This window comes from Oncorhynchus mykiss, chromosome 1, assembly GCF_057628025.1.
Source record: "Oncorhynchus mykiss isolate SJ-2025 chromosome 1, ASM5762802v1, whole genome shotgun sequence".
Taxonomy (NCBI): Eukaryota; Metazoa; Chordata; class Actinopteri; order Salmoniformes; family Salmonidae; genus Oncorhynchus; species Oncorhynchus mykiss.
This window is the reverse complement of record NC_143022.1, coordinates 67,646,325-67,670,077: the sequence shown is the minus strand read 5'-3', so window position 1 is coordinate 67,670,077 and position 23,753 is coordinate 67,646,325. Positions and strand designations below refer to the sequence as shown.

At 42.0% G+C, this 23,753-nt stretch overlaps 1 protein-coding gene across 4 annotated transcripts in view; it reads left to right on the top strand.

Annotated features, from left to right (window-relative positions):
• The window catches only part of LOC110526894 (inositol polyphosphate-5-phosphatase A), a 273,309-nt gene that overhangs the window by 215,901 nt on the left and 33,655 nt on the right, over nucleotides 1-23,753 (top strand). The gene's annotated exons all lie outside the window — the stretch shown is intronic.

Here is a 23,753-nt window from a genome sequence, read left to right as displayed (position 1 = left end):
TGGAGTCCACCTGTGGTAAATATAATTGATTGGACATGATTTGAAAAGGCATACACCTGTCTATATAAAGACCCACAGTTGACAGTGCATGTCAGAGCAAAAACCATGTTGTCGAAGGAATTGTCCGTAGAGCTCCAAGATAGGATTGTGTCGAGGCACAGATCTGGGAAAGGGTACCAAAAAGGTCTGCCTCCATCATTCTTAAATGGAAGAAGTTTGGAACCACCAAGACTCGTCCTAGTGCTGGAAGCCCGGCCAAACTGAGCATTTGGGGGAGAAGGGCCTTGGTCAGGGAGGTGACCAAAAATGAATGGAGCAAAGTACAGAGAGGTGTGTGTGTGTGTGTGTGTGTGTGTGTGTGTGTGTGTGTGTGTGTGTGTGTGTGTGTGTGTTACACATACAGTTGAAGTAGGAAGTTAGGTTACACTTAGGTTGGAGTTAAAACTTGTTTTTCAACCATTCCACAAATTTCTTGTTAACAAACTATAGTTTTGGCAAGTCGGTTAGGACATATACTTTGTGCATGACACAAGTCATTTTTCCAACAATGGTTTACAGACAGATTATTTCACTTGTAATTCGCTGTATCACAATTCCAGTGGGTCAGAAGTTTACATACACTAAGTTGACTGTGCCTTTAAATGGCTTGGAAAATTCCAGAAAAGGATGTCATGGCTTTAGAAGCTTCTGATAGGCTAATTGACATCATTTGAGTCAATTGGAGGTGTACCAGGGGATGTTTTTCAAGGCCTACCTTCAAACTCAGTGCCTCTGCTTGACATCATGGGAAAATCTAAAGAAATCAGCCAAAAATTGTAGACCTCCACTAGCCTGGTTCATCCTTGGGAGCAATTTCCAAACGCCTGAAGGTACCACGTTCATCTGTACAAACAAAGTACGCAAGAATAAACACCATGGGACCACGCTGCCTTCATACTGCTCAGAAAGAGATTAATGTACTTTGGTGCGAAAAGTGCAAATCAATACCAGAACAACAGCACCTTGTGAAGATGCTGGAGGAAAAAGTATCTCTATCCACAGTAAAACAAGTCTTATATCGACATAACCTGAAAGGCCACTTAGCAAGGAAGAAGCCACTGCTCCAAAACCTCCATAAAAAAGCCAGACTAAGGTTTGCAACTGCACATGGGGACAAAGATCGTACTTTTTGGAGAAATGTCCTCTGGTCTGATGAAACAGAAATAGAACTGTTTGGCCATAATGAACATCGTTATGTTTGGAGGAAAAAGGGGGATGCTTGCAAGCCGAAGAACACCATCCCAACCGTGAAGCACGGGTGTGGCAGCATCATGTTGTGGGGGTGCTTTGTTGCAGGAGGGACTGGTGCACTTCAGAAAATAGATGGAAACATGAGGAAGGAAAATTATATTGATATATTGAAGCAACCGCTCAAGACATCAGTCAGGAAGCTAAAGCTTGGTCGCAAATGGGTCTTCCAAATGGACAATGACCTCGAGAATACTTCCAAAGTTGTGGCAAAATTGCTTAAGGCCAGCAAAGTCAAAGTATTTGAGTGGCCATCAAAAAAGCCCTGACCTCAATCCTATAGAAAATGTGTGGGCAGAACTGAAAAAGTGTGTGCGAGCAAGGAGGCCTACAAACCTGACTCAGTTACACCAGCTCTGTCAGGAGGAATGGGTGAAAATTCACCCAACTTATTGTGGAAGGCTACCTGAAATGATTGACCCAAGTTCAACAATTTAAAGGCAATGCTACCAAATACTAATTGAGTGTATGTAAACTTCTGACCCACTGGGAATATGATGAAATAAATAAAAGCTGAAATAGAATGATTTATCTGACATTTCACATTCTTGAAATAAAGTGGTGTTCCTAACTGTCCTAAAACAGGGTATATTTACTAGGATTAAATGTCAGGAATTGTGAAAAACTGAGTATAAATGTATTTGGCTAAGGTGTATGTAAACTTCTGACTTCAACTGTGTACACGCACGCACACACACACACTATGGTGGCCTGTTGATAGGGACAACCCTTTCCATTTTCTCCGCCCTATGATTGAGTTTACATGATGTTATGTCCCCCCTATGAAATTGCTCCAAGTCATCTGTTCCAGCTCAAAAGAAGTCAACCTTAATTTGAGTTAACTTTGTTAAAATGTATAAAGTTATATTTCATAACAAGCAAATCAATCTTTTATGGGCAGTTTCTCGGAAGCTAAACTTATGAATTACATACCGACATCTAGAATAGATCTCCAATTAAAAGTTAACGCCGTTTGAACTGACAATGTAAAGAATGCAATATCCATCGGAAGGTGATGGAGAGATCTCCTGATTTAAATCTTATTCATGGGGTCGGATAGAATGTACATACTGTCAGTCATACAAAGGTGGTCTCACAGAGGATCTCTATGTAACACAGTTGTAAACCCAGCGTTGGCACCCAGGGCTTTTAAACAACTCTGCTCAGTGACATTAAAAGTCGCTCTGCTCTTTTCACAGCCCATCATATTTAAAAGGGCACCATTAAGTGGCACAGTGAGAATTCATGGACCTCTTTCTACAATTCCCCAGTGATTTATCTTTGACGGCCATATTGGCCAGGCTCTTTTAGGAGGGATTCATCGTTTTGTCTTATGTCCCATTTACGTTAGTAAAAAAAGTCTAGTGAGATCTCTCTTCAACATCAGATTTGCAACTCTGGACATACCACATCCAAAGATAGTGTGAACAAAGCCACATTTCTGCTTCATGTGCGAGTGCATCTTATTAGCATACCGTAAATACACTATATACAGTGCCTTTGGAAAGCATCCAGACCTCTTTACTTTTTCCACATTTTGTTACGTTACAGCCTTATTCTAAATACAATTCATTTTTTTCCCACTAATCAATCTACACACAATACCCCATAATGACAAAGAAAAAACTGTTTTTTAGAAATGTTTGCTGATCTATTAAAATAATAAACTTATTTCACATTTACATAAATATTCAGACCCTTTACTCAGTACTTTGTTGAAGCACCTTTGGCAGTGATTACAGCATCAAGTCTTCTTGAGTATGACACTACAAGTTTGGCACATCTGTACTTTTGGAGTTTCTCCCATTCTTCTCTGCAGTTCCTCTCAAACTCTGTCAGATTAGATGGGGAGCGTTGCTGCACAGCTATTTTCAGGTCTCTCCAGAGATGTTCGATCAAGTCCGGGTTCAAGTCCGGGCTCTGGCTGGGCCACACAAGGACATTCAGAGACTTGTCCTGAAGCCACTCCTTTGTTGTCTTGGCTGTGTGCTTAGGGTTGTTGTCCTGTTGGAAGGTGAACCTTCACCCCAGTCTGAGGTCCTGTGTGCTCTGGAGTAAGTTTTCATCAAGGATCTCTCTGTACTTTGCTTCCGATCATCTTTGCCTCGATCCTGACTAGTCTCACAGTCCCTGCCGCTGAAAAACATCCCCACAGCATGATGCTGCCACCACCATGCTTCATCGTAGGGATGGTGCCAGGTTTACTCCAGATATGATGCTTGGCATTCAGGTCAAAGAGTTCAATCTTGTTTCTCATGGTCCGAGAGTCTTTAGGTGCCTTGTGGCAAACTCTCAAGCAGGCTGTCAAGTGCCTTTTACTGAAGAGTCACTTCCGTCTGGTCACTACCATAAAGGCCTGATTGGTGGAATGCTGCACAGATGGTTGTCCTTCTGGAAGGTTCTCCCATCTCCTACCTGCCTAAATGCATAGTGCCAACTGTACTTGATAACTTGACTGGCCTGTACAGAGCCCTGACCTCTACTCCATCGAACACCTTTGGGATGAATTGGAACGCCGACTGCGAGTCAGGCCTCATCACCCAACATCAGTGCCCGACCTCACTAATTCTCTTGTGGCTAAATGGAAGCAAGTCCCTGCAGCAATGTTCCAAAATCTAGTGGGAAGCCTTCCCAGAAGAGTGGAGGCTGTTATAGCAGCGAAGGTGGGACCAACTCCATATTAATGGCCATGATTTTATAATGAGATGTTTGATGAGCCGTTGTCCACCTACTTTTGGCCATTCTAACATGGTATAAAGGCAAATAAGGATAGCAATTCAAACTATACAGCAGTTTCTCATCTTAACTATACTGCACATAGTGTTGCAAACTTGATTCACAAATGTGTGTACATTTTTCAATTTCATTTTCAATTTGGCTAACAGAGCAAAGGTCGTGAGGGAGACATCTCTTGAAGAGAGATTTGAATCTAGATCCATCTCTTTGCACTACACAAGTATCGCTCCTGGACCTAGTTTGTTTCGTCAAAGTAGTGTTAAGAGGCCGTGATGCCCAAAACAATGCATTTCAGGCCCATTTTCCTACAAGGCTTTCCTTTCAGGGGGCTGAGAGGCACTGGGCTGTCCTAACATCTGTTTGTGTCCAGATCCAGGCGGGCCCGGAGCACAGCACAGCGCGGCTCGGCGGCCCCCTTCTCCTCTACCCGGGGGTCTTTGTTCCCCGATTTCATGCTATCAGAGAAGCAGCATGTTTTCTTGCGCAGAGCTGTCAGAGGCATAAAGGGACCCCGAGTGGGGTCACATCTAGAGGGATGGGCATGAAAAATTTGTAAAATGTATCACAAAGCCCACCCACAAGATGGTTGCCCAGCGCGTTGTGAGGAGGCAGGGCTGCTCTGTATACATTTTTTTCCCCCTCTTCTTTCCCCCTTTTCTGGGCTAAATTACACCACAGGGCTCCCCTCTTGCCCTGCCGGAGAAGACACATCATTTAGATGAAATGGCGCAAACAAATTAAAGGGTGGCGCTAGCTTCCAAATGAATCATTGTTCTTTGTCTCCGGGGAGGCATTGTGCCGGGGTCCTCTTCAACACTGTAGAGATAGAAGGCCACCAGCCTGCCTGAGAAAAACACCCAATATTATGCAACTTAAAAATTGTCCCTTAAAAAAAAAGATTGAATACCATATTATAAGCTCTCAAGTTCCTTTACTGTTGGGCAGGTCCCATTTACTTTCCTGCCCATATGACTTAGTACCTACTTGGACAAACCCTGGGCCCTAGTTATAATCCTATATTAAGGTTTACTTATAGCCTAATAATAAGGACTTCCTGGTCAGGAAAGTCTCTGGGCCATTCTTATGGGCATTTAATGTGTTTGTTTGTTTGTCTCATCCTTCATCCTGAGGCAACAGAAGCTCCATCAGTAGTGTTCATTATGACATGCAATGGAAGACATTTTAAAAGTTTTCCATTAGTGCTGGCTGTCAGCTAATAAACCGGTTCTACTGTACATTCATTTTCAGCTGGCTACATTTTCAGCATTATATTAACTAGGCTACTTTTAATTGAAAAGTTCAAATTTGCTAGTCCGTCGAGCCCTCTCCCGCTAGAATACAATATGCATCTTCTAGCGAACTATTGATAGGATAGGCGCCTGTCAGTCACAAAGCGAGCTATGACATGGAAACGCAGCAGAGAGGAAGGGGCGAAGTGAGAGGTTTCACTCTCGCTAAAATGGGTCAAAAATAAGTCCAATACTTTTCTATGGGCTTCTTTTAGGCCTAAGCTTGTCGCCTACCTTCCCGCCTCTGGGAGAACAACTCCCATTGTTAGGGCTGAGACATGAGCATCTCCTCATTATAATAAGATTTCTGGTTGCAGTCTAATGTCTTTATACTGAAGAGGGAGAGCGAGCATGATGTTTGTGAATTTGCACGTCCCATGTAATGTAAGTAGTAACGATGAGTCGAACTCCATTAACCTAATTATTGTTTTCTGACACATTCATTTATTTTATTTTGTGTGTTTCACATAGCCAGCCAATGCGAAGTCGTTGACTAGTTTATAAAAGATGTCGATCTCTTATATTCCTTTCCAGTGGCTATTTTAGCATGTAAGTCATGCCAGCAAAGCCACAACACAACACTAAACAATACATTCATTCCACTATAATGGTGACAAACGGTGCCCACAAACTGTTAGGGCCTGTACATAGCTGTCCCAACAGCAGAGTCCCAACAGCAGCCCCAAAACCTTACCACTGCTACACCTGGTTCTGAGCGGAGCCTTGTCCGGCAGCGAAATAGTTCATTCAGCCTCATTTTACTGCCTTTTTAAAATGCATAGCTGATATGGCTGACTTGCTTAAAGAAATGTGGTTTCTACTGACAATTGAGATGTGCAAACTATGGCATAAGGGAACGATGAGCTGATTAAGACGTTTATGAGCGAGCTCGGACGGACACAGTCAATATAACTTTTGTTCGACACTTTTGAAATGTACAACGATAGAATTCATAACATGGGCTGTTCTTATAGTATTCTCCCAGTACAGAACCGTATGATAAATAAAGGGGGCCTAAGCAATATACAATGATGACATTTCTCTAAAAAAAAAGGCTACAGAGTAAATGTGCACCACCAAGTCAGAACAGTAGGCTAAGTTATCAGGGGGAAAGGGAGCAAATTATTACGGTGATTGCACATGGGCTACTAACAGCTTACTACACAAATGAAATCAAATTTTATTGGTCACATACACATGGTTAGCAGATGTTATTGCGAGTGTTTGCAAAATGTGTGTGCTTCTAATTCCGACCATGCAGTAATATCTAACAAGTAATCTAACAATTTCTCAACAACTACCTTACACTTGTGTGTATAAAGGAATTAATAAGAATATGTATATATAAATATATGGATGAGCAATGGCCGAACGGCATAGGCAAGATGCAGTAGATGGTATAGTGTACAGTATATACATATGAGATGAGTAATGTAGGGTATGTAAACATTATGTAATGTGGCATTGTTTAAAGTGACTAGTGATACATTTATTACATCCAATTTTTAATTATTGAAGTGGCTAGAGATTTGAGTTAGTATGTTGGCAGTAGCCACTCAATGATAGTGATGGCTGTTTTTTAGTCTGATGGCCTTGAGATAGAGAGTCTGAAAAACAGCTTCTGTCACAGATTTGATGCACCTGTACTGACCTCGCCTTCTGGATGGTAGCGCGGTGAACAGGCAGTGGCTCGTTTGGTTGTTGTCCTTGATGATCTGTTTGGCCTTCCTGCGATATCGGGTGGTGTAGGTGTCCTGGAGGGCAGGTAGTTTGCCCCCAGTGATTCGTTGTACAGACCTCACTACCCTCTGGAGAGCCTTGTGGTTGTGGGCGGAGCAGTTGCCGTACCAGGCGGTGATACAGCCCAACAGGATGCTCTCGATTGTGCATCTGTAAAAGTTTTGTGAGTATTTTTGGTGACAAGCCAAATTTCTTCAGCCAACTGAGGTTGAAGAGGCGCTGTTGCGCCTTCTTCACCACACTGTCTGTGTGGTTGGGCCAGTTTTTTTTGTCCGTGATGTGTACGCCGAGGAACTTAACTTTCCACATTCTGCCCTACTGTCCCGTCGATGTGGCTAGGGGGGTGCTCCCTCTGCTGCAGAAAACTAAAATGAGTGTTTATTATTGGACAAATTAATCTAGTCCTTTCCCATTTCAGTCAGTTTTCATTCCATTTGGTGCCTACTGAACACAGCCCAGGTCTCCCCCTCCAGAGGGAAGAGGAGGATTAGAGCTTCATTAATTGTTCAGCTGGCATCTATATTGATCAGCACGGTAATGAACTCCATGAAGAGCCTCTGCTCTCTTACTGGAGCACCAGTAATTGCTGATCACCTCTCCAATGTTCTCGATATGACCCTCCAACAACAACACCCCCTCCACACACAGCCTCACCATCTAGGCTCCCATCAATTGCTCACTAGCTAGTGTGGAATGAGCGAACATAGTTTTTCTTTATAACAATTAAGTTTTATATTTAATTATGAAGTGCCTTCTGAAAGTATTCACCCGTCTCGACTTTGTGCACATTTTGTTATGTTAAATTTAAAATAGATTAAATTGAGATTTTGTGTTACTGGCCTACACACAATACCCCATAATGTCAAAGTGGAATTATGTTCTTATATTTTTTTTACGAATGAATGAAAAGCTGAAATATATTGAGTCAATAAGTATTCAACCATTTAGGCTTCTCCAAAAACTGCATTCGGATGTTACTGATGGTCATTAGTAGCATACCAAACTTGCTAACTGCCATTCACTAATGGCTCCGTACTCAGGGCTCTATTGTCCCTCTAGTCACTCTCACATCAATGCAAATGCAATCGAAAAATCTAATCAAACACTTCACGAGAGCCCATGAGCTCATGTTCCGCAACATTTCTATAGGCTATGCAGTTGTATAAAAACAGAGTTTTGATGGCCTCTCTTAAAAAGAGGATCCCATCAGCTTTCTATAGGCTATGGACTATATTATTATTTTTTACTTTCCTTTACAACAGGAGTAGCCTACCTGGCTGGCATGAACATGAACAGCAGGAAAAGCGTAATCCGTTCACTCTATAAGTGCATATGGATGACATATGTTCCAACAGGTGCATGATAATGGTCCATTCTAAATCAAAACTAATTTCCCACGTTATCTATACTGGACAAAAATATAAATGCAACAATTTCAACGATGTTATTGAATTACAGGTCATATAATGAAATCAGTCAATTGAAATAAATAAATTAGGCCCTAATCTATGGATTTCAGATGGCAGGGGCGCTGCCACTGGGGAGCCATGTCCAGCCAATCAGAATGAGTTTTTCCCCACAAAAGAGATTTATAACAGACAGAAATACTCCTCAGTTTCATCAGCTGTCCGGGTGGCTGGTTGCCGATGATCCCTCAGGTGAAGAAGACGGATGTGGAGGTCCTGGGCTGGAGTTGTTACACATTGTCTGCGATTGTGAGGCCAGTTGGACGTACTGCCAAATTTTCTAAAACAACGTTGGAGGTGGCTTATGGTAGAGAAATTAACATAAAATTATCTGACAACAGCTCTGGTGGACATTCCTTCAGTCAGCATGCCAATTGCACGCTCCCTCAACACTTTGGACATCTGTGGCATTGTGTTCTGTGACAAAAGTGCACATTTCATTGGCCTTTTATTGTCCCCTGCACAAGGTGCACCTGTGTAATGATCATCCTGTTTGATCAGCTTCTTGATATGCCACACCGTTCCGGTGGATTGATTATCTTGGTAAAAGATAAATGCTCACTAACAGTGATGTAAACAAATTTGTGCACAAAATTGGAGAGAAATACGCTTTTTGTGTGTATGGAGATCTTTTATTTCAGCTCATGAAGCATGGGACCAACACTTTACATTTTGTGTTTACATTTTTGTTCAGTATAGAATATGAAGTCCATCTAAACTGGAAGAGGAAATGATTGTCCAAAAACAAACTTTTAAGTAGCACTGACTCAATGATACATGGTGAATATGTGCAGTGCGCACTCACTGGGGATATTGCCGATGCGCTCCTCTGGTGCCAATAAGATAGGCTACTGTTCAGTCAATTAAGTTGAACATTTTGATAACTAAAAGACAGATTAGTCTTTTCATTGTGTTGTGGAAATTCTTACACAGGGACACTCAAAGTCAATCTTAAATGAATCACTGTTTATTATCAGCGCGGTGGAGAGGCTCCAACTCCATGGTCTACTGGGGCAGACCTGTTAGTTCACTTATATACAGACAATTTGCATGATTTAGCGTTTTCAGTAATTAATTTATCATTAACGTTTGCTTCATTAACTTCTTACGGATCAAATCCCGTTAACGGGATAGATTTGACAACATCCGGTGAAATTGCAGAGCGCCAAATTCAAACTACAGAAATATAAATATTCAACATTCACGAAAATACAAGGGTAATACATCAAAATAAAGCTTAACTTCTTGTTAATCCAGCCTCTGTGTCAGATTTCAAAAAGGCTTTACGGCGAAAGCACACCATGCGATTATCTGAGGACAGCGACCCGCATACAAAAACATGAAAACCAATTTTAACCAGGCAGGTGCAACACGAAAGTAAGAAATAGCGATATAATAAATGCCTTACCTTTGAAGATCTTCATCTTTTTGTAATTTCAAATGTCTCAGTGACATAATGAATCGTCGTTTTGTTCGATAAATTCCTTCTTTATATCCCCAAAATGTCCATTTATTTGGCGCGTTTTATTCAGAAATACACCGGTTCCAACTCGCCCAACATGACTACAAAGTATCTAATAAGTTACCTGTAAACTTGGTCCAAACATTTCAAACAACGTTTCTAATCCAACCTCAGGTACCCTAAAATGTAAATAATTGATCAAATTTAAGATGGAATAAACTGTTTCCAATACCTAAGAAAAAGAACGAGGAGCGAGCTTCTGTTCATGTGCACCAAAAGACTAGAGTCCACCTGAGTGCCACATAGAAAGAACAGGAAAGAAAGAACATCAAACAATTTCTAAAGACTGTTGACATCTAGTGGAAGCCATAGGAACTGCAATCTGGGCCCTAATAAATCAGGTTTCCCATAGAAAGCATTGGAAAACAATGACCTCAAAAATACATTTCCCTGGATGGATTATGCTCGGAGTTTCGCCTGCCAAATCAGTTCTGTTATACTCACAGACATTACTTTAACAGTTTTTTTAGAAACTTTAGTGTTTTCTATCCAATACTACCATGCATATGCATACCCTAGCTTCTGGGCCTGAGTAAGAGGCAGTTTACTTTGGGCGCGCTTTTCATCCGGATGTGAAAATACTGCCCCCTAACCCAAAGATGTTTTAATGTGACTGACCAATACTGGGTCATGCATGTGACAGACCAATACCGGGTCATGCATGTGACAGACCAATAGCTCTCAAGGCTTCTTCTCTCTAAGCTGAGACCTTGAAACTGAGAGATCGATCTCAAAACAAGGGCTTGGGCATACTGCCAAATTGCAGATACTAAAGTGAGGATTTCAATCAGTCACTTGCATGAACATGGAAATTGGTTATTAGAAAAGCACAAACAGAACACACAAATTGGTTATTAGAAAAGTACAAACATAAACATTTCCATCACAATTGTCTTCTCTTTAGAGCAATAACCATTTGCTTTCCAAACTATGTTTCCCGCGATTGTATTTTGAAACTTTGCGATATCCCTGGCTCGGGCCTCTCTACTTTTCACAGACAGTCGCAACTCAACAATAATCTTCCTAAATTGTGCGGTGCCTTTCCTTCTGACTGTAGGCAATGCAATTTAAAACAATACACAACTTGTTTTTTTAAAGAAGCTAATGAACCTCTGTGGCCAAATCATGCTATAGTAGCCTAATTTTGAATTGTTTGATGTATTTCTGTATAGACATGAGTAGAAATTTTGACTTCCCCTAGCCTTATGGACGTGCCAATATGCTTACATATTACAAATGTAACCACATGTAACCTCCATTCGCTGTTCGAGTGCATGCTATGGATAATTTTTTTAAATTGTGTGTGTGGACTATTCTTAATCAAAAATAATTCCACACGCCTTTTGTTATGGTATCCGGTTCTCTCTTTCGCACTTCTGTTTTGCTTATAAATGTTTACGCTCCCAATTGGGATGATGTTATTAACAAGCGTAATTCTTTGCCTCCCAATCTAAACTCACACCATTTAGTTTTTGGAGGTGACTTGAATTGTGTGATCCACCCAGTCTTGGCCCATTCAAACCCTGTTTTACCCCAAACCCTGACAGGCGTCGATCACACTTTCTTTTCAAACTCATCAAAGATGCATCGGAGTGTGGCTCATACGGACCGATCTCACGTTTAAATGCAGATGTAAAAAATATTAGCGAAATTGCTTGCCTCTAATTCGACCCTCTATGACAGACATCATATCAACGGATCAGACATGGTTTATTAAGGGTTGCCACTCCTTATCTAACATTCAACATCTGCTTAATGTCATACACTCTTCTGCATCTTCGGACGTGCCTGAAGTAGATTATCTCTTTAGATGCGGAGAAGGCATTCGACAGGGTAGAAAGGGAATATTTATTATCTTTTACTGGGAAAATGTGGACTTGGTGCAGACTTCATTTCCTGGGTTCAACTGTTGTACTTATCACCCAAGGCATCAGTACTTACAAACAAACTTCATTCACAGTATTTCCTATTATCAAGGGCCACACGCCAGGGATTTTCCAATGTTCCCTCTGTTATTTGCCCTGGCGATAGATCCCCTTTCTATTATGCTAATGGTCACACGCTCAATACATGGTATCTTCAGATGGGTACTGGAACACAAAGTTTCCTTGTATCCACATGACTTACTTTTATATATCTCAGACCCTGAAGCATGTGACCCTGAGGTAGTGGACCTACTGTGTAGGTTTGGTGTGTTTTCATGTTATAAATTGAATCTCTCAAGGTGAATATTTTCCCATTGAATGAATTAGCATCACAAATTCCACGGGATACTATTCCATTTCATATGTCCTAGTCTGGCTTTAAATATGTAGGGATCAATATCACCCGTACCTTGTCTTCCCTCCATGATGGGAACTTTATTCCTCTGATTAGCAAATTGAAATTGGACTTTCAGAGATGGCGTATTCTCCATTTGACTTTAGCTGGTTAAAGTGAATTGTATCAAGATGAGTGCATTACCCAGATTTCTGTATTTGTTCCAATGTCTCCCTCTTTTTTCTTTTTACCAAAGTCTTTTTTCACTTTAGTGCATAAGCATAAATCTTTTTTTTTATGGGGCAGTGGGAGTCCAGGAAAACCTAAAGCATTCCTCCAGAGAGAACCCACGGAGGACTAGCCCTTTCTAACTGTATGTATTATTACTGGGCAGCGAATATACAAAAGATTGTTTACTGGCTTCGCACCCCAGAAACGGACTGCTGTCAAACAGAAGCCAACTCCTGTTTCTCTTCCTCTTTGTCAGCCTTAGTCACTACTCATCTCCCTCTGTCAGCTTCACGCTTTACATCCAATTGTTGTCAATACTCTTCAAATTTGGACTCGATTCCATCAGCATTTTAAGTTCTGTGAATTAACTATTCGAGGTCCTATATGTAACAATCGCCTCGTCCTTCCAGGCAAACTGGATTCAGCTTCCAGGCTGTGGCAGAGGAATGGCATTGCTAAGTTTAATGACTGTTATACTGATGGCACCTTTGCCAATTTCGAAGACCTCACTATCAAATTTGATCTACCACTTTCAAGTTTATTTCGATATTTCCAAATCCGCCAGTTTATTCACACTTAAAGCCCCACCTTTCCAATTCTATCAAGCGAATCGGGTCTGGGGTGATCTTTTGAAAACACCTCGTATCCCATATTATTTAGATAATCATGTCCCTTGATAACCCGTCACTCAATAGAATCCGATCTGAGTAGGAAAAGAATCTTGGTGGAGAGATCACTGATGAATGGTGCCTTACTTAGGGTAAATGGAAGCTCCTCTTGTGCCCGGAGGATCTATCAATCCTCCCTTAGCCTCTCGTTGGCTCAAAGATCTGATGCTCTTCCTAAAACTAGAAAAAAAATTAAGTATACTATTCAAGGGTCAACCAACTCATTTTATTCCACCTTGGACCCGACTATATCCTATTTTGAACAGCTCCAAACACTTCCTCCAGATTAGTACTCTTTTTTTTTACTTATTTTTTTTTACCTTTATTTAACTAGGCAAGTCAGTTAAGAACAAATTCTTATTTTCAATGACGGCCTAGGAACAGTGTGTTAACTGCCTTATTCAGGGACAGAATGACTCTTGGCCCAGACCCCTTGAGATTACTGCTATATAGGCCTATAAGAACACCTAATCACCTGCAATTGTTAGGCTATTACATGCTTTCTTGTGTTGAAGTAACATTGGTGTATACTCTTTGGTTTTCTAACATGTAACTCAATGACTTTCCCTTTTTTGTATGTGTTTGGGGGCATTCTGGAGGGGGGGACAATATCTTTACATTTGATCTTTCATTCATTGTGAATAAAAATATGATCTAAAAAAATATTTTTTTAAATCCACACACACATGCACTGTATTAGTAGGCTATATGTAAAGACCAGATTCAATTAAGAGTAGTATGATGGGTGAGAATATTATCAAGTGCTGGTCAAATTGTGAGAGACTGAAGTGTTTGCAGCCTGCAAAAGAAACAGAGCAGAGCTCATGCCCTTTCATACAGCCTTAGAATGTATAAAACAGCTAAACATATAGACTAATGTTTGTATCACAACTAAAATTGTATAAATAATTAAGCACATACTGTAGTTGGACCTGTTTCTTTTAACTGCTCAACACAGAATAGCCGCATGTGCGAACTCCCTCAAATAGTTTGGAGAAAATATCCAGTGTATATTATTCATGTTCAATTGTATTCTTCAAACTATAAAATAATGCCACGGAATTCCAAGCAACTGTTGTCTGCTAAATGAACTAGTGTAGCCCACAGCCATATGGCATAGCCAGATCAGGACCTAACATAAGGACAACTCAGAGTATGTAGTCTATTTCAGAAGAACATAATAGCATTTTCTTCAGACCTGTCTAAAATAAATAATGGATTTATTGCGAAGGTGTAGGCTATATTACATGGTTTCATTAGACTTTTTAATATGTAGATGTTCCAAAAGTCTGCATCAGTGGATGGTAGGCTATGCATGAAAGCCAGGAGATGCTAAATGTGTTTATCTTGATTAGCAGTCAATTATCATGAGACCGGCAGTTATTTGCATGACAATTACCATCTGACAAAATGTTATGACCGCCACAGACCAATTCCTGAGAGGCTTTCTTGAAAATCTATGGAAAGACTTGAAAATGGCTGTCTAGTAATGATCAACAACCAACTTGACGGAGCTTGAAGAATTAAAAAAAAGAAAGTGTAAATATTGTACAGTCTAGGTGTGCAAAGCTCTTGGAGACGTATCCAGAGGACTCACAGCTGTAATCACCGTCAAAGGTGTTTCTAACATGTATTGACTCAGGGGTGTAAATACTTATGTTAATGAGTTATTTCTGTATTAAATGTTCAATTCGTTTGCAAAGATTTCTAAAACATGTTTTCACTTTGTCATTATCGGGTATTGTATCCATTTTAAATTCAGGCTATAACAGAACAAAATGTGGAATAAGTCAAGGGGTATGAACACTTTCTGAAGACAGACACTGTATGTGAGTAAGTACAACTCCCAATAATGCTTAGTAAGTGTATAGGATCTGTAATGGCCACAAAGCTGCATCGTTGTGTAGGGTTTTTACGTTGTACCACAGGGTTAATCATCCGTTTTTTAAAATTGTTTTTCATTGGGAGGATAGTTTTTCTTCTGAGATGTTAAAAAGTATTCATTGCACAAACGTTGATGTCCACTCTGCTGTTTATGGTCTGTTTGGAACCAAAACTTGCATCGAGCAACATTCAAATGAAGCACTATCCCAGTAAGAAAGGCCAGCTGTTGAAGCGTTTGACTGTAGGAGAGTAACTTATGTGCGTTAAACAGTCTTGTGGACATCTGCCGGGATTGGTTTCAAACTGCTGACTTAGTGTCAGAGAGGAGGTGGGCTGGCCAGGGTTTTCAGATTAAATCTTTCATTAGGCTCTCTTTGTACAGGTGGCAGTAATGTGGCAGGAGCCTGGCCTGAGACAATGACCCCTCTTACTTTGCCTAATACGCTGAGGAGTGCCGAACCTCCTTCACTGCCACTACTTCATACACACACACAATGAAGCATCTGGTGGCCTTTTCCTGTTGAGAAGTCTTTCTTCGGACATTGTGTTGGTAAAATGTGTGTGATTAGGAGCTTTTGTCTGGTTCTTTGCCTTAACATGTATGTATGTGTATGTGTGAAAGTTTGGTAAAGTTGGATATTTAGCTATTTGTGTGATGGGGGGGCAACTGCCTGTGTGCATGCTCCCAGCTCAGCTGGGTGTGTCTACTCTGGAACCCCCAGCAGGGTGAGGTCGGCGGGGTCAAAGTGATGAATTTTTATGGGTCTGTTCCCTGTGTTTCAGCCCTGTCCCTTTCTCTATGCTCTGCATTGCCTCTTAAAAACAACCATGCAGGGCAATTTGTCCTGCAGGGCCCTGGAGAATGGGCGAGCAGAGAAGTTATATACCAGGGGGCAAAACACACTCATGCGCACACACACACATTCACCCCCACCCCAGCATCATGTTGTCCTGAATGATTTGTGGCCTGTCCATTATGCTTCAGAAAGGACAAATGCATTCGACAGGGCCCTGAAGTTAGCACAGGGGCAATAATGGCACCCCTCCCAATGCCACCTATTGTTTTAGAGAAGTTTCCCAGATGTTATAATGCACAAGATAAATAGTGCACATTATCGTTACCTCGCGCGCCCCTTTTACCTCGCCTCATTTGAGATGGGGCGTTTCACACTAGGAGACCCCCCCCCCCTAGTGTGGCCTGCTATCACAGAATTTCAGCTCTCACACTCTGGGGCTCATGGGAAGCCATGCAAGTGTTTGCGTGTGTCTGTGTATGTGTCTGTGGGTATCAGTGTCTGTGGTGGGGGATGTTAAGGCAAGGCAGTGAGAAGGGTCGACCATTCTTCTGACCAGAAAGACGTTGATACATGGTCCTGACTAACCTCTAACCTGGTGTGAGTCTGGGTCAGAAATAGGGTGACAGTGAGCGTAGCAGGCTAAAGCCACAGTCAGGACTCATAATAAAGAGTCTCAGGGAAGGAGTGCTGATCTCTGATCAAGTCCCCCTGTCCTGTCCATGTTATCTTAGCCATTATGGTCTAAAAGGCAAAACTGATCCTCCTGATCCTTCTACTCCTACTGAGACGCTTTATGAATACTGAAAAAGATCTGTGACTACCCCCCCCCCCCCCCCCCTCCCCATGTTAAATCCCCCCTCCTAGTTCTTCATCCATGGCATTGGTGAATCCACTATGTTTTAGTGGGATTAATGAGCAACCCGGAGGGAGAGAGTGTGGAGCTCTCTGGTTGAACTCCAGGCAGGTCAGGTGGAGTGGTGAGGTGGGGGTCAGCCCTGATTTAGAGGCTCCCTGGGTAATGGGTGGCGAGTGGGGAGGACAGGGTATATTTGTTTTTGCCCACTTTGGATCCGAGCGCATCACCGTTTGGGAAGATGTCTCAATCACGCATGCAGGGCAGACTGATGAGGGGAGGAGGAGAGAAGAGAGGAGGAGAGCGCTAAGCTAAACCTGCCAGCTGTTGGCACCACTCGAGCGGGTTGGCAAGTCCCCTCGCGCAGCGGTGAGATAATAATGGCACGCCATGACAATGCCACCGCCCCCGGTGACACAAAGGCCAGCCCTGCCCTGTCCCCCCTTGGCGTAATGGAGAGGGATCTCTTTAAGTAACGGCGGCCCAGGGGTCATACTCCAACTCCCTGTCCCGTCTCCCTCATCAAAAATAGAGATTTAATCGCCGAAGCTCTAAACACACTCAATGGGTTATTTTTGGGGTGGAATTTCAGTGACGGGAGAGTGAACAATAGACATGTGAAATGATTTGATGGGATTAGGGTTGCAAAGGGAAGCTGTATTACTGGAAACCTTTGAAGTTCTTTCAATGATTTTCTGTAATAAATCCCAAGACATTTAGTGGCACTTTTGGGTCCTTCAGATTATCACAGGTTTCTGAAATAATGTCTGGCCCTCTATGTGGCCTTATCACATGCAAAGTATATGTAATAATTGAATAAGATGATTTAAAACATAAAATGACAAAGCTGTAAAACATTATGCTAAATGTAAACCATCAACTTAGTGAATACCATTGGTGTTTAATATGAGGGTTTCAGCATGAAATATCCTTTTTTATATATATATATATACCGCCCCCGGTGGCAAGGCAGTGAGATGGGGCGTTTCACACTATATATATATATATATTTTTTTTTAAACATATTTATTTGAATATGTCTATATATTTGTTGTCAATGTGTTTTGGGGTCAAACTGGTGGAAGTTATGAAAAAGTAGTTAGTTGGAAGAGTTGCGGAATTAATTGAAAATAATGCCATTGTTGATTAGATGCTTTTTTCATTAATTAGGCTATTGAACCATATGGCTATTGAACCATGGGACAACATGGACACAAATATAATAAATAGATACTTATGCAATGTGAATACTTTTTTTTTTAATTACTGAAGTGTAAATTACCAAAGTTACGATAGATTGCTCTAGATTTTTTCTGTTAATTACCTAAATTACTTCACCAAAAGTAAATGATCAGTATCTTTGCAACTCTAGATGGGAATCACCCAGTGGCTAGGTTGAGTGATGTAAGCAGAGCCCCTGCCCAGGTTCTGTGGCGTAAATCCCATGAAGCCACCGCTGCCCCATTGCCATGCCAGGGCAGTCACCTGGCACACTGCCACACCCATGGACCCCTGGAACCTGACAAGCCATGGACTGGGGCCTGGTGGAGAGGGAACTTATGACCTCAGATACAATTCAATGAAGGGCATGGTGATTAGTTGACCAATTGAATCAGGTGTGCTAGTACTGCAATAGATCTGTGGATTTGCTGTGGTTAGTCGATTGCGGTTTGGGGAACACTGCCATATCGCAGGCACAGAAATGTGTTATGTATGTGTACGCTTTGTATGGGATGTGCTGAAAGGAAGTTATATCACGGCAAGAGGGGATACTGGTTTTGAGTACAGTTGGTTTTCTTAGGTGTGAGATTGGTGTGCCGGTTGGCTTGTGGCCAGGTTGAATGAATGGGAGTTGTGTCATGGTTTTGTTGGTTGTGTCAGTGTTGTGTTTGCGTTGGGCTCAGCCAAGCTTCTCCATCTGTTTGCGTGGCTGGATCAGTAGCAGAAGGGGAAAGGCAGTCGGTGCTTTGAAGTGGGACAGATTGCTTTAACCTTGTCTCTAAAGAGAGCAGCTGGAGTAGAGAGGTCTTTTCACCGCCCGTTTCCTTCTTGGACACTGATGGGGAAAGGCTATACGGACACACCTGGTGCCCAAATTGATGACGTAGGTTGTGCAACTGAGAGTCTTGTAGAGACTAATGGATTCGGTTCAGTCAGTCGTCCTGTTGAGCCCTTCCCAGCTAGCTAGTTTATGCTGGCTAGCTGGCAACAACCACAGCATGGCTCTAGTTAAAACTTGTAAAATAAAGTGACATTTCGATGGGCGAGGGAGAATTAACTTGTAGTGTTGGTTACCATCTGGATGTCACCGTGACATGCCAATTAGCTAACATAATGACAAGCCGGTACGAATGACCAGTGCAACGGTGTTGAATCGAGGTGCTTGCCGACTTGAGCTGCTTCCCACTGGGCAGCTAAATCGCATGTCGCCGCTGGTAGTGAAAACGGGGCCAATTTGATCCATCCTACTTTATTTTATTTTGAGTAGGATAGCAGCCTTATACTCTCCCAAGTCCCAACTTCAGCGAGAATTTGAAACTTGTCTGCCGAAGTTTCTAGCCGCAAGCATAAACTAGCTACCTGGAAAGGGCCCATCAGGACGGCTGACTGAACCGAATCCGTTTGTCTCCACTCAACTCTCAGCTGCACGACATACGTCATCAATTTAGGCACCAGGCGTATCCGTGTAGCCTCTCCCACACCAATGAGATTATTCCATTTGAAGCGCAAAGCAAGCGCCATCCCCCAAGATGCACAGGGGCAACCTCTCCTCTAACTCCTCGACAAACAGCCCCCCCCCCCCCGTCTCCTGTGTTGACCCGAGACCCACAATGCAAAGCTTTTGCCGGGCCGGGGCTTCTCTTTGTATGGGCTGTCAGAGAGACTATTGGCGTTCCTGAAGCAGGGAAGACATCCCTCTGGACAACTCTACATATTTGTTTTCCTTCCAAACTTCTCATTCCTGACAGCTGTCCTGTTTTTTCTTCTTCTTCTCCCTCTTATCCTCATGTACCAAATGAAAAGCCAATTGTTCAACTCAAATGTGTTATGTTAATATCATTTGGGGGGGGGGTTATAAGAGCATGTTTAGATGTGTTATGTTAATATCATTTGGGGGGTCAATGAGAGCATGTTTAGATGTAATGTGTTATGTTAATATCATTTGGGGGGGTCAATAAGAGCATGTTTAGATGTAATGTGTTATGTTAATATCATTTGGGGGGTCAATAAGAGCATGTTTAGATGTAATGTGTTATGTTAATATCATTTGGGGGGTCAATGAGAGCATGTTTAGATGTAATGTGTTATGTTAATATCATTTGGGGGGTCAATAAGAGCATGTTTAGATGTAATGTGTTATGTTAATATCATTTGGGGGGGTCAATAAGAGCGTGTTTAGATGTAATGTGTTATGTTAATATAATTTGGGGGGTCAATGAGAGCATGTTTAGATGTAATGTGTTATGTTAATTTGGGGGTGGGTCAATAAGAGCGTGTTTAGATGTAATGTGTTATGTTAATATCATTTGGGGGGGGGTCAATAAGAGCGTGTTTAGATGTAATGTGTTATGTTAATATCATTTGGGGGGGGGTCAATAAGAGCGTGTTTAGATGTAATGTGTTATGTTAATTTGGGGGTGGGTCAATATGAGCGTGTTTAGATGTAATGTGTTATGTTAATATCATTTGGGGGGGGGGGGGGGGGGTCAATAAGAGCGTGTTTAGATGTAATGTGTTATGTTAATTTGGGGGTGGGTCAATATGAGCGTGTTTAGATGTAATGTGTTATGTTAATTTGGGGGTGGGTCAATATGAGCGTGTTTAGATGTAATGTGTTATGTTAATATCATTTGGGGGGGGGGGGGGGGGGTCAATAAGAGCGTGTTTAGATGTAATGTGTTATGTTAATTTGGGGGTGGGTCAATATGAGCGTGTTTAGATGTAATGTGTTATGTTAATATCATTTGGGGGGGGGGGGGGGGGTCAATAAGAGCGTGTTTAGATGTAATGTGTTATGTTAATTTGGGGGTGGGTCAATATGAGCGTGTTTAGATGTAATGTGTTATGTTAATATCATTTGGGGGGGGGGGGGGGGTCAATATGAGCGTGTTTAGATGTAATGTGTTATGTTAATTTGGGGGGGGGTCAATAAGAGCGTGTTTAGATGTAATGTGTTATGTTAATATCATTTGGGGGGGGGGGTCAATAAGAGCGTGTTTAGATGTAATGTGTTATGTTAATATCATTTGGGGGGGGGGGGGCAATGAGAGCATGTTTAGATGTAATGTGTTATGTTAATATCATTGGGGGGGGGGTTATAAGAGCATGTTTAGATGTAATGTGTTATGTTAATATCATTTGGGGGGGGGGGGGCAATGAGAGCATGTTTAGATGTGTTATGTTAATATCATTTGGGGGGTCAATGAGAGCATGTTTAGATGTAATGTGTTATGTTAATATCATTTGGGGGGTCAATGAGAGCATGTTTAGATGTAATGTGTTATGTTAATATCATTTGGGGGGGTCAATAAGAGCGTGTTTAGATGTAATGTGTTATGTTAATATCATTTGGGGGGTCAATGAGAGCATGTTTAGATGTAATGTGTTATGTTAATATAATTTGGTGGGGGTCAATAAGAGCGTGTTTAGATGTAATGTGTTATGTTAATATCTTTTGGGGGGGTCAATAAGAGCGTGTTTAGATGTAATGTGTTATGTTAATATCATTTGGGGGGGTCAATAAGAGCATGTTTAGATGTAATGTGTTATGTTAATATAATTTGGGGGGGGGTCAATAAGATCGTGTTTAGATGTAATGTGTTATGTTAATATCATTTGGGGGGGTCAATAAGAGCGTGTTTAGATGTGTGTTTAAAGACCCAGGCACTTTGATCAGCCCGGCCACTGGCCCTACCTAAAGAGAAAGCTCTGTTCAGGAGTCCGCTTCCTCTTGCCTCCCATGCCCCCTACCCAAGCGGTCACATTACCCAGGGTGCCTCTATAGCAGATGCATGATCCACAGTTAGCGGTGGTGAGCTTGGGTTAATTCTTGGTCAACATCTGTCCTTGTTTTTTCACTCAAGGATTAAAAAAAAATAATTTCCTCTTATGTCTGAGAAAGCACCTGGGCTCTCTTGGCAGTCCCGTCCTGCACGGATCTAGAAGACTTAAGCAGTGGCATGGGGTTCTCATTTACCCTGCCTCTTTGTTAGGTTAAGGGGGTATCTCATGACGAAGGTCCCTGCATGGGCCGACGGGCTGGTGGATTGGTGGGCCGGGCTGAATTATACAAGGGATGTGGTGATGGAGTTTTAGAGGGACGAGGAGGGGGAGGTTGTTTTTCACGGAGGCATCCCCGGACGACAGGAACGCACTGTGATCAATGGCGTGCAATCAGCCGCCTCTGACTCCCATGACACACTGCTCAGTCTTAGTCAATGAACACATGAATGAATGAATCAATCACATGTCAGGCCTGGCCACCGAACTGCTTAACCTGAACAACTGTGAGGACAGACCACCACCATACTGCTGGGTGTGTAGAGGACCCAGATTTGTAAAGTAGGCACGCTATTCTGAAAAACTGAGTTGACTCTCAAAAATTATTACACTCAGATTGACTGGTTTTCCCTGAAATTGTATAGTTTCACTGAAATGTAGACCAATTGAAATCATTTCCTCACAATACACGACACTGTGTCATTGTCTTTTTTTCTTGTTGAGCTTTCAGTTCAGAGTCAGAAACAGTTGGCAATGGGTGTGACACAGAAAAGCTACATCATTGTGGACCAATGAGCCTCTAGGCTCTTAGAAGAAATTAACATAAACAACTGTGTGCTTGCTTGCGCAGGTATGCTTTTGACTTGTGACGGGGACATATTCAGGTATAGTGAAGCAACATTGATCCTTGTGCACAAATAACAGATTTCTTGGTCGAGGCCAACGCTTCCTGGATTACAGAAATCATTTGAACATGAATGGAGAGGCCATTTCAGTTCTTGAAATATCTGGGGTTTTTTTGTCCAATAAGCTGTGTGGGTTTCTGGCAGTGCTGCTGGCTCTGAAGTGGCCAGGGATTTCTGCTTGGCTGGGTTTTGGATTTGCAAAGCTGACAGAAGGGCTTCGGTTGGGAAGAACAAGAGGGCCCAACGCTGCTACCAATTCACTAACTTGAAAGGCTCATTTGAATAAGATAACTTATTAACATGTTCTATTTTTTTTTTATCTTGTTCAACTGTCCTCGTGGCTGTGTTCTGTTTTCTGATTTGCTCAATTTCGATAAATTGTGAAGTCGTTCTAAAAAAAAAAACACTTAAACGTTAAAGAACGTCAAAAGTCGCCAATTTTGCGTTTTTCGTAATAATCGTAGAAGTGGATGAAAAATTAAATGTTTCGGATTATCTCTTGCTGGTGTGGCTACAATGACTTTTTGACAGGGAAAGTATATATGCCTTGCCCTTCTCCAGCTCCTTCTTTGGCCTATTCAGTGCACAAAGCTGCTTAAGCACACTTAAGCGCATTAGCATTTGGATGGCAGGGGACCATATTGACCCTGCATTTGGAGGGCCTAAATGAGTGAAAGATGGAGCGATTTGTTAGGGCTTTAGAAACCAGCTTTAGGGGGGAACTGGGGAGGGTTGTTCCACTTTCACTTACTGCTGGGTGTTTGTTCTAATCTGGTGTGCCATTTTGGGCAAGCAGGACTGATTTGTGACATTTCCGTCTAAAGGCCCTTTTTCTGCCCGTTATATTGGCTTGACCTGATTAACTAATCTGTGCTTTGAATTTCAATCAGACCGCTGTCCCTGCAGTGTGGTATGGGAACCACTGGTTGAAGGATTACCTCATTCAACTGTCTTCAAACACAGATGGTTGAATGTTTAACTAATTGTTAAAGGAGTCCACAAAGGGGAATTTAACCATGCACACGGTCCACAGGGTCAAGACATAGCACAGAATAAAGAGGGGGACAGTAAGATGGGGATTTTTTTTTGGGGGGGGGGGGTTCTTCAAAAATCCT